The 12241-nt window shown below is 42.2% G+C and overlaps 1 long non-coding RNA gene across 1 annotated transcript; it reads right to left on the bottom strand.

Annotated features, from left to right (window-relative positions):
* Nucleotides 1-1462: 1462 nt before the first annotated feature.
* Nucleotides 1463-11864, bottom strand: LOC142826758 (uncharacterized). Its single transcript, XR_012900990.1, has 3 exons — nt 11677-11864; nt 7479-7568; nt 1463-1916 (listed from the first exon to the last, which is right to left on the bottom strand). It is a non-coding gene; the product is annotated as an uncharacterized LOC142826758 (long non-coding RNA).
* Nucleotides 11865-12241: the final 377 nt, after the last annotated feature.

Here is a 12241-nt window from a genome sequence, read left to right as displayed (position 1 = left end):
ATATATACCCGAGTGTGCCTAGCCAAGGTTATGGATGTTTTTCAAGACAGCGAGTATGATGAAAGTTTTGATGGTTTTGAAAACTCAGATGCTGAGGCGGATGCTGCTAGTTCTGACTCAAGTGATGCAGAATAAACTTATTCAGCATGCAGCATGTATTATTTTATGACAATGCGTAGATGGATTTTTTTAAAACTGCATTACAATTTATTTATTTTGAGTAGATTCACAGTAGGTAACTTTTAAACTTTTAATGTATTTTAGTACACACAACAACACTGCTGCTCTTATTAAATTAAATTGTTATTAAATCGAAGATGCTGATTTTATCATGTTGGTCTTGTCTTCTTTTAATTTGAGTAAAAATCAGCTTGTATAAGATGTGGACATGCTTACTCCACAGGGGAGGGGGGCAGGGTTTGTATAAACGTGTATAACCCGTGGGTTATATTCGCTTATTCATGGTACTTATTTCATACCAATCAAAAAAATAAAGAGGAAAGCACAAAACGAAAATCCCCATGAAAGATAGAGAGTGGGGAACCACACCAGCTTTATGCCAATATGCAACATAGTTGAGGATTAGTCCCAAGATACTCTAATTATTTGTTGTTTGAAAACTCCAGCTGAAACTGGTGGGTGCTTCTTCTATGTAAAAACTTGAAAGGATCTGGCCTGTAAACATAAACAGTGTGAATTGAGAGAAGAGTACAAACTTAACGCAATGTAGGTAAAACATTTCTCAAGTGTCTAAGGCACTAATGTGAGCATAAGAAATAAAGAAGTGATTTTGCTGAACTGAAGTAGAAGTAAGCTGCTCCTAACTAAAAAATAACACTAATAATCCCAAAGCAGTATAAACATTTGAATAAAAACCCAGACATCAATTGGATTTTATCCAGTATTAAATGGAAACACATGCTTTATCCTAGGAATTGAGCACGCAGGAGAGGGAGTGGGGAGCCCTGAACTCCTTTTCACTTTAAGTTTATTCAATCATTGCCATTTCTAAAATATTCTTTGGAAAACTGAGCCAATTCAGGCTGAAAGTTTCTACCTTCTTCCCCATAAACATGCTTGAGTCAGGTGTTAAGTACAAGTACCAATAAAGCCACAAAGCTGCTCAGATTCCCCTAGAGGAAATGACTGGATTCAGCACTTTGTGTTCCATTTATTTTACTGTTTTACTGCACTTAAGTTACCCCAGCAGGTTTTCTTGCTCTGAGACAGGAAAATCCATTCTATGGGAAAGCCCAGAGAGGTGAAAGAGAATCTCTCCTCCAAACTGACAGCTTATTTGAGAGCTACCTGCATGGAGTGTGTGGATGGGGTGTTGAAGTGTCCTCTCTACTGGGACCTGACCTTTCAACTTCTGAGGTGTCTGCTTCCTGTCAGGACATTCTGAGTTGCACTGTATTCTGCTCTATTGTGCTTTGCAGGCAACACGCACACGTGAGAATATCTTGCCACATAATATTTATTTTTGTTAATAATAAGAAGTACTTGCTAATCTCTGATGACGTGATCGGCACTGAACAGGACATAAATAAACACAGTCTTGCCCTGAGGAGTTTATAAATTAGAAGACAAATATAGATGAGACAAAATGCTCTTGGAAGACCCTGGAGTGGGTGTTGACTTCCTATAAATTGAGAATGAATTAAATAGGAATGGAATATGCTTTCACATTGATTCACATTTTATTTTGAAAAAGAGATGCTGTTTGTTGTGCTCCGAGAAGGTAATTTTGTCAGAAAACAATGCAATTGCTTATTAGGTATAGGAGATAAATCATTGAGTGTAATATGCATTCCTCTTGAAAATCCAGGAGGCCATGTTTTTAACTGGTCTACATTTCCATAGCTCCATAAAAATCAATGCTGCCGTGTTGATTTATATTAGTCGAGTATCTCATCCTGTGAGAACAGAGATGAAGGAAAATCAGAAAAATATAAACAAGCAAAGTAAACGGAACTGCCTGAGATTACAAAGGGCTCTGTTTGAGTTTGGGGTGTAGGTTTGGGTTAGCTTTTACATTATCTAGTCTTGTTTGACTAATCTTTGCAATTGCTGACTGGAAATCCCAACTTTTATTAGTCAGAAAATCACAGCCCTGAGAGTAAGCAGAAATACATACGTTTTTGTTAAAGATCTTAGACAAGTCTAACAGATTGTACTTGAAGATGATGGACTCTTCTCTACTCTCTTGTCTATACTAGGAATTTGCCCCAGATCTAGCAGTTGATGGTCAGGTTACAGATGTAGATGCCTCAGTGCAAAGCCCAACTGTACACAAGGAAAGCTGTAGTTTTCACTGGCAGCACTTACTCTTGTTGGAACCCATGCTTACAGCAAACGCAGTTGTTGGAGTCTGTGTAGTTAAGGCTTTTCATTCCTCTCTTCAGGCAAAAACCTACTCTAAGGATTAACAAACTCAGAGGCTACGTCTACACTGGCCCCTTTTCCGGAAGGGGCATGTTAATTTCAGAAGCCGTAATAGGGAAATCCGCGGGGGATTTAAATATCCCCTGCGGCATTTAAATAAAAATGTCCGCCGCTTTTTTCCGGCTTTTAAAAAAGCCGGAAAAGAGCGTCTACACTGGCCCCGATCCTCCGGAAAAAGCGCCCTTTTCCGGAGGATCTTATTCCTACTTCAAAGTACTTATTCCTACTTAAAAGGGCGCTTTTTCCGGAGGATCGGGGCCAGTGTAGACGCTCTTTTCCGGCTTTTTTAAAAGCCGGAAAAAAGCGGCGGACATTTTTATTTAAATGCCGCGGGGGATATTTAAATCCCCCGCGGATTTCCCTATTACGGCTTCTGAAATTAACATGCCCCTTCCGGAAAAGGGGCCAGTGTAGACGTAGCCAGAGTGTCTTGGAGCCTAATGGAGGGAGTGACTTGAGAAACAAATAATTACCCCAATCCTATGGCCATTACAGTGTAGGGACGGAAAGCAAAAGTACCTCAGAAGCTCTCAGCTGCCATAGTGGCACCTAGAGAGCAGGTCTCTCAGCCACTCTGAGATGTGAATATTGCTTGAAATATTGACACAACCCATGACCCCACTTCTTCTGTCACCATTTTTTTGGAAGGGAATCTTATTAGTCTACTGGAGATTTCATTACCATCCTTGGTAGAACTAGCAGTGATTTGTTCACTATCCTTGGCAGTGGAAGATACAGAAATGAAGCTAAGCACAGGTCTGCCAGATCTCACTTAGTTGGAAGGAGATGCTGTCATTTTGGATTAATATGTATGCCTAATAGTTAGGCCTTTTTAAAATATCCTTCTGTTATGGTGAAGGGCTTTTTATGAGACATTTAAAAATTCTGTCAAGTATTTTGAATGCTCCCTTGCACAAACTGTGAATGCTTGCTAACCCTGTAAGCAGCATTAGCCCAGAGCTGGGTTGATTCCTGTCTGCAGTGGGAGTTGCAACAGAGATTTTAATCTTCTCATGTTTCACTTAAGGTCAAAAGCAGCCTTAAGGTCACGGGGCCCTCCACCGTGCTTTTGCCTGGTCCTGCCACTGTTATTTTTGCAGCAATAGACCCAGAGTATAGCTTCAATATATGTTCTATGTCCAACCATGTGTGTTTGAAAATCCACTCTGCTTAACTTCCTAAACAATTGTGGTTTCATCAAGTTTGTTACAGAAACAAAACAAAAAAGCTCCAAAACAAACAAACAAAAAAGAAACCCCATAAGAAATGTTTATGTAAGATTTGCTCATTTGTAACGAAAGTAGGTTTTTTGCTTCTTAGGGTACGTCTAGACTACAGGCTTCTGTCGACAGAAGTTTTGTCGACAGATACTGTCGACAAAACTTCTGTCGACAAAGAGCATCTAGACTACATTGAGTTCTGTCGACAAAGCAAGCTGCTTTGTCGACATGGTAGTGTAGACGCAAAAGACAGTTTACATGCAATAACACCTTCTGTCGACAGAAACTCTGTCGACAGAAGGCGTTTTGCCTCGTAAAATGAGGTTTACCAGCGTCGACAAAACTGCTGAGTTCTGTCGACGTTATGTCGACAGAACTTAGCAGTAGTGTGGACGCAGGTATAGTTTTGTCGACAAAAGTCCACTTTTGTCGACAAAACCCTGTAGTCTAGACACACTCTTAGTTCTCCTTGACTCTCTAGGGCCCAGGATAACTCACCCAAAATGTGGGGTCTAGTATTAACCTGCAGGGATTCCCTAATGCTTAGTCTGCATGGGTTGCAGGGGCAGCCTGTGACTATAGGCGGACTCGGCCGCCGCCTAAGGTGCCGCCTTCAATGGGGTGCCCGGGGCACCCGATGATGACATTACAGGGCGCCTGGGGCACCCGATGATGATGTCAGTCCATTGACAGCCCTGGAGGCGGGAGTGCCGATTGCATGTTCCGCCTGGGGTGCCAGCTGCCGCAGCCCACCTCAGGCCGCTCCTGATGGGCTGATGTCACCGTTACATGTACAAGGCCAAATTCCGTGCATAGCTGTCTATTGTGTCTAGAGGGCCTGTGCCCATGCTGGATATAGTGCAAAGCCACACCACTCTAGAGGAGACAGAGAAGGCAGTTTGCATGGGGAGGTATTTTCATAATTGAAATATGATCAGGACACTTTGGTAAGCTCCTTTTCACATGAGACAATATGCCATACATGTGATCAAAATATTGGTTATATGTCTCATCTGACACACAGCACCAGCCCCATTGCTGCCAGTGTCCCCTAATACCATGTGGAGACACCACTTCTGTTCCAGGATCATCTCTTCCATCCAAGACATCCAGGCTACATCTACACTGGCCCCTTCTTCGGAAGGGGCATGCTAATTTTGAACTTGGGAATAGGGAAATCCGCGGGGGATTTAAATATCCCCTGCGGGATTTAAATAAACAAGGCCGCCGCTTTTTTTCCATCTTGGGGAAAAGCCGGAAAAAAGCGTCTAGACTGGCGCGATCCTCCGGAATAAAGCCCTTTTCCGGAGGATCTCTTATTCCTACTTCAAAGTACTTGTCTAGGCGCTTTTTTCCGGCTTTTCCCCAAGACGGGAAAAAAGCGGCGGCCATGTTTATTTAAATCCCGCGGGGGATATTTAAATCCCCCGCGGATTTCCCTATTCCAAAGTTCAAAATTAGCATGCCCCTTCTGAAGAAGGGGCCAGTGTAGACGTAGCCTGGATGTCTCCCATCAGAATACTGACCCAGAATACAGACCTGTGGGAGGTCTGGTGGGTTCATGGCTCATAGGGGTATGATTGGTATTACACATGCAGAAACTTCATCTAAATGAAAATCTGCAACATAGCTGAGTGACGTTTGAAGGGAATTACTTTGTAGGTCCTTTGGTCTTTCTGTGGATTGCAGGACTGTGGTAGTTTCTGGTTTGAGGATTGTTTCCTATTGTACCACCATGACAAAAGGTCATGACAGTTCTCTGAAAAAAAATAAAGAAGTTCGAAGTCCATTTTGAAAGGACCTTGTTGTGGCGAAAGCTCGGCACAAGGTAAGGGCCAAATCATTCTCCAACCTTCAGTGCACATCTCAATTGCCCATACTCTGCTCACAAATCTATTAAAACAACAAACTGCAACTCTGTCCTTGTATGTGTTTTGGTATCTACTGGAGATGGAAGTGGTTTCTCTGGGGAGTTGGAGCATGCCATTGTCAGTGTTGAAAAGGACATGCTGATTGCAAGGAATACTGGATAACCTTGCTCTCATTTCCTTGGTTTTAAGTGTTTGGGTAGGCAGGTTGTGCCTGATTCAAGGGATTAACCTTTAATAAAGCCTTTGTGTTAGGGAATGCATTAGAATTTGTTTTTAGATAATGTCTATTAGTTGTCCCAAAGTTCTTTACAGCTACAAATTAAATACTGTTCATGCCATCAGTGATTGATGGATGCAATCATTGCAAATGTTAGGCATTTGGCTGTAGCTGTTGCACCGCCTTGGGCATTAGAACCTGTCACAGTGAGAGAAGGAATATTGGCCAAAATACGACTCTTGTCCCCTTCTCTTCTTGAGTCCTGGGCTGATTGGCTTTAAGTGACAGCTACAAGGGACCTCAGTTTAAAGTTTCAGGCTCCTTTAGTGCAGCAGCAATATGGAATCATATTGAACTCATCAGTTACTGGCAAATGGTCAGAAAGCATAATGGCTCACATTCGTATTGAAAAGATGAAGTAATGTAATGCAAATACATGAGCCTGAAAATATGGTGGATTTATTGGGCAACACCATTTTTTTGTCTCAGTGGCACAGATGAGTGAACCTTGGAAATAAGAAACACAACAGGAACTTTTTTGGTTAAAAATACTTAACGTGAAAGGCAGGTTTTGGAAACACTGGACAAATTCTGTTCTCATTTACACAATGTAACTGTTAACTATCCACGGTCAGACTCTGTCCCACTCATTCATTTCCCTCTATTTATTCAAACTAGGACCCGTTTTTATTTCTTTTACATCACTGGGAATCTCTAGACCAAAGAGGCTCAGACAAGCATTTAGGCTATGTCACAGCAGCATTATTTCAGAATAACAGTCCACGTTTACACTACAAGCAGTTATTTTGACACAATGTTGAAAAAATGTCGAGTGGAGGATTTCTTACTCCTACTCCTGTACCCACATCGTATGAGGAGTAAGGGAAGTCAGAGGAAGAGTACTTTTTCTCAGACTTCCTGCTGTGTAGACGGTACCAAAAGCTGAAATAAACTATTTTGACTTAAGCTACTCAATTGATGTAGCTCAAGTTGTGTAGCTTATTTCGGCTTTAGCCCTGGTGTGTAGATGTGCCCTTTGAGTGCTCATTTGAACCAAACCCAGTTCAGAATAAGAACATAAGAATGGCCATACTGGGTCAGACCAAAGGTCCACCCAGCCCGGTATCCTGTCTGCTGACAGTGGCCAGTGCCAGGTGTCCTAGAGGGAGTGAATCAAACAGGTAATGATCAAGTGATCTCTGTCCTGCCATCCATCTCCACCCTTTGACAAACAGAGGCTAGGGACACCATTCCTTACCCATACTGGCTAATAGCCATTATGAACCTAACCTCCATGAATTTATCTAGTTCTCTTTTAAACCCTGTTATAGTCCTAGCCTTCACAACCTCCTCAGGCAAGGAATTCCACAGATAGAACTGTGTGCTGTGTGAAGAAGAACTTCCTTCTTTTTGTAGGTAGCCAAAATCTTTTGCCGGTAGCCAGTTTATCGACGTTAGGGCTAAACGGGACATTACGGTGATCTCCTATAAAATACTGGCCACAGAATTTTATCCAGTGATTCCTGCAGCAGGCCCATAACTTGTGGTTACATTAGAATGTGCCTTTTAGAATTAAAAAAATCAGATTGTCTATTTTGCATAAGAAATGAACCAAAAAAAAAAGAGGGAGAGAGATTCACCTTCACTATATATATATATATATATATATATATATATATATATATATATATATATAATGTGGGTCCCAGGAGAAATTGGACTAACCTTAGACTAACCTAATGCCTGTTGGTGATCCTTTCTTGTCTTCCAGTAGCATTCCTTTCTCTGAGCATATGTAGAGAAGTGTAGCACCTACTTAAAAAAGATATCACCTTTTATTTTTTGCCTAAAAACAATAGAGATCTTACAGCTGTGCAATAAGACGTACATTTTACATCTTTCCATTTGCAAAGTGGAGGTTCAGGAAAGGGTGGTTGTTAAAGGGAAATCCTTGTGGACCTGACCTTGCATAGTTCCTGTGCAATGTTCCTCTAATCTTTTCCATCTGCGCGCAGACTTTTTCCATCCAGGAGTGGAATAATTTTTTTCTGTGCACTGAGGCATGTGTGAATGTGCAACACCAGTACAAACAAAAAACTTAGCTGTGGGTGCTCTGCTAATCAGCCTGGTGACATGAGAGTCTCTCCTGAGTGGCCACACAAGTGCCCAGCTTACAGGGAACACTGATCCTGTGGGTTTCTTTACAGTCTGCATCAAGGGAGTATTCTTGAAGGCTGTAAAGTTTTAAAGAGAGGGATGGGACAGGTTGATCATAATCTAATGCTGAACTTTTCTTTGTGCTCAGTTTTTCTAACCCATTGGTTTCATTTCCTTCTTGTGTTTGAGTCAGACAGCTCACTTTGGACAGCTGAAGTCTCCTTGTGCTGCTGGAACTAACGTGGCACCAGTGCAAATTCTATAAATATCTGCACCTGCATCTGGGAGTTACTCGCTTCCCTTTCCCATAGTATCTCCCTCTTCCTCTCCACTTACTACCACTCCTTTTCTCACCCCCTCTTCCCTTTGTTTTGGAAAATGTTCATGTATAATAAACCAGAACTAATTTCTGAATCACAAGGTTTGTAGGCGGGCAAATAAACCTGCTCCTTCCTCCATGCAGAATATAATATGGAATTATAAAACAGGGAAAATGGAAGGAAAGGGAAAGAAATGAAAAGAAGAAAAAAAGGGTAGAGTATGTGTAGGGGAAGACCCACAAATCCAGGAAATCGGAACCATGCCATGTAAAATTGTTACAGCTGTTACTGTTTCTATTGGCTGTTTCTTTTGGATTCATTTCTCCAACAACTGCCATCCATGTGAGCAGGAAGGCATGCAGCACCACATTGCTTTGAGTTGAGAGGTACAGGGGTAAGAGATGGAAGATATGGGGAAAGAAAGAGGGTATAGTTAAGAGGAGGTTTTGTGGGGTGCACATTAGGCTACATCTTCATAATATGTTACAGTAACTCAGGCAATTGAATTCAGATGCATTTAATAAATAACTGAATATAGGATTTGTCATACTGGATCAGACCATGGGTCCATGTAGTCCAGCACTGATATTTGATGCTTCAGAGGACAGGGAGTCCCTTTTCCATCCTCTAATAAAATCCTAATCTCTTTTATAGAGCTTTCCCTCTATAAATTATTCACAGAAACCTAGACACCCCACATCCCCAAACAAAAACAAATGACCACATCTCCTCTAGCCTGAGGAGAGATTACTGCAAACTGTTTCTAATGTGCTTAGATGTAGAAGTAATAGAAACCCTATGAGTCTATGAATAGCATGCTCCTAACTGTTGGAACAGTTCTGTATGTAGAGAAAAGGGGGAGAGATTTTTTTCCCCTTGTAGGGAAATATCATATTCACAGATAAAATGAAGTGGCTGCTTCTGGAGACAGCAGTCTTGGGTGTTGGCTGACAGCTGGGATCTTAGGTCACTGACTAATGAGAGAAAGAAGGGTTTGCACGGAAATGTGAAACCTAAAATTTGCCTTTTCTGCTCTCTTGGTCTCTTCATAGTTGCTTCAAGTTAACAGATCTGATTAATTGATTACCTAATGTGAATTGGACAGACCTTGAGATTTGTTTCTCTTCTTACAAGCTTCTCAAGCAAAATGCAAGGTACAGAACCAATTATACGAAAATTCACTCTGCACCTGGCACTTACATATTACCATTATGAGCCCCTTAGAAATGTGTATGAATTAAACTTATTGAAAGTCTTTTTAATAATTGTTTTTATTTTGCAAACCCATCAAAAGAAAATAAACTGTAAGCAGGCAGCGGAAATTCAAGAGTACATCTGGGGATACAATGTTTTTGGTGCATTTTCATTTGAAATGAAAACCGGGAGCCTTGAAACAAAAAATAAATGTAGTGGATCCTAGGCAAATGAATTATACATTATAATTATTTTTTTGTCAGCAAGATGTACTTAGGACCCAGCTCCCATCTGTGCCTGGTTTTTTCCCTCTGTTTGGGGCCAAACTGTATCCCTGATGTCTGTCAGTGTGTCCATATTGCGGCACAAAGGACAAAACTGGCTTAGAACTAGAATCTTCATTCAGAACTCATTCAAAATCATGTGGATTTTGGAATGAATCCCTGACCTAGTCAACCCCTTCTATACAGCTTTGGCTTCAGGTCCAATTCAAAACTGGAAGGGATTTAATTTACAGTTCTATTTCAGATTTGAGTGAAATCAAGAACCCGAACAAGACTCTAGTCCTGATCTGGGAAACAAACAAACAAACAAACTTGTATCTTAAACTAAATCCAGGTGTTAAAAGTGCTCCTAAAACAAGCTCGTCTGTAACATTTCAGCCCCCATATAAGGTAATTGCATTTCACTGTTGCTTGGGCCCTGATTCAGCATGTTTTTGGCATGTGAATAGCTGCTCAGAGCCAAGTTTTCTTAAATTAGGCATGGATTTAAGCACCTTGCTGATGGAGGGTTTGCACAAAGAATTGCATTTTAATGTGTATGGCTTGTTTGCATGTGCAAATCAGGTAACCACACACCAAAGTACACATCACCACCTGTCTACTGTGATGGGCTCACAGATAATGAGCCCCTTTGGAAATGTGGTGCCTTGTGGGTAGCAGAGGTTCTGGTGAGACCTCTTGCAGTTTTGCTGTTCCATCTAAGTGCCACAGCAAACTGTGTAAACACCCATAAAGCACAAGCGCTTTTTAAAAGTTGAGATCAGAACCTTAGCACGGCCAAGAAAAGCTCACTATATTTTGCACTTGTCAGTGGTATGAAAGAATTACTAGCCCTATTTTTAAACATGAGAAAACTTAGGTATAATGAGGGTGACATATCCTACGTGCAATGTATTGAGCACTGTGATGGAAATGCAAGCTATAATTTTAAGAGTGTGGAGGGATGAGTGGTATTCCTGGTCCTTCTTACAGGCTAGGAAGCTCTGTAGGGAATCCTGCAATTAGAATCTATCTGAAAGAAAAGAGCTTAGAATAAGGTTGTGCCTCTCTGCTTTTGGAGAGCAGCTTGCTTTGCTTCTCCCTGGTTTTGGTTACTGTGTTATCATTATGGGTTTTATGACTAAAAGTATTGTGCATTACATCCTTCCAGCAAGATTATTTGATGTTGTTATCAAACTTCTCTGTTTGTGTACTGTAAACATAACACCATGCTACAGAGAAAATTAGAGGCAGCATTGAGGAACAGAAAATAGGTCTTCTAATTTCTAGTCTTACACGACTCTGCCTCCCGTTGACAGATAAATTGGGTCGGAGATAGTGGGAGAAGAGAGAGGATTTCTTGTGAGATTTCTGATATTTCTTAGCCATAGATAGGTGAGAGTTATAAGAAGAATGGATTTTCTTGTGGTATTTCTACTTCAGATTTTAACAAAATATGCACAAGTGCTCATGGAAATAGAAATAACCAACCAAACAAAAAATTCCCAACTAATAAAATATTTATGAGCTTTCAAAATAGATCGTTTTGATTTTGGACAAAGTTTTGAGTCAGGTTTATGCTAACTGGATCTGTTTCTCCACTCCTCACAAATATTGACTGCAGACTCTGGAAATCCATACATTACTGTCATGGGGCGCACGCCCCCCAGTAGCCTCAGTGCCCCCTGACTGTCTTCACATGGCCCATCTCAGGGCGAGTTACAGTCTGTATGGGTTGCTCATCATCGGCTTCACCGCAGTTTATACTGGCCCTTTAAACAGGCCGAGTCCACAAACAGGTTCTCGTCGTAGCTGGGCACCCCCCGGTAGGGGGACCCGGGCCCACCCTACTCCACCGGGTCCCGGCCCAGGGCCCTGTGAGCAACCGGGTATAGGGTCACTCCCTCGGTGGGACTAGCTAGCCGAAACCCACCGAGGCTCTCGGGCAAAGAGGGGCGCCTCCCGCTCCTGCCCTGGGCCACTTCCTACCTGGCCTTGCCCAGCTGGCTGCGATCTCCAGGCCAGCGTCCCCTCGGCAGGTAGTCTCCAGGTGACACCAACTCGCCTCTGCTTTCCTCCAGGCCTCTCCTGGAGTCCCCGGCAACTGCTGAGGGAGAGCTTCCCTCTCCAGTCCCTCTCCTGCCGCTGTCTCCCTCCCAGGAGCTCTTGCTGCCTCTGCAGTCAGCCCTGCCCTCTCTTCCAGCAACTGGGCCTCTCCTTTTATAGCTGGCAGCTGGGTTCATTAGCCTAACCATCTCAGCTGGTCTTCCAGCTTCCCTCAGGTTCGGGGCCTGAGCCTTGGGCTTAAAGGCCCAGTGCAGGGCAGGCGCCCTGTCACAATTACTTATAAAGAAATACTAGAATTGTGAGGATATGCTATATAATTAGGTGAGAGAACCCCTCTCCCCCTTTTTTTTAGTTCTCGAGGTTCAGAAATTTAGCAAGAGAGATTTAAATAATATGCATCTGATTTCAAATGCTCTACAGATCAAACAATTCAAACTGCCCCCAACCTCCAACACACTCAAAGATGTTGTTTTATGTGGGTCAAAAA

Source organism: Pelodiscus sinensis, chromosome 2 (genome assembly GCF_049634645.1).
Source record: "Pelodiscus sinensis isolate JC-2024 chromosome 2, ASM4963464v1, whole genome shotgun sequence".
Classification (NCBI taxonomy): Eukaryota; Metazoa; Chordata; order Testudines; family Trionychidae; genus Pelodiscus; species Pelodiscus sinensis.
The sequence above is the reverse complement of the archived record's forward strand: the minus strand, read 5'-3'. Positions and strand labels throughout refer to the sequence as shown.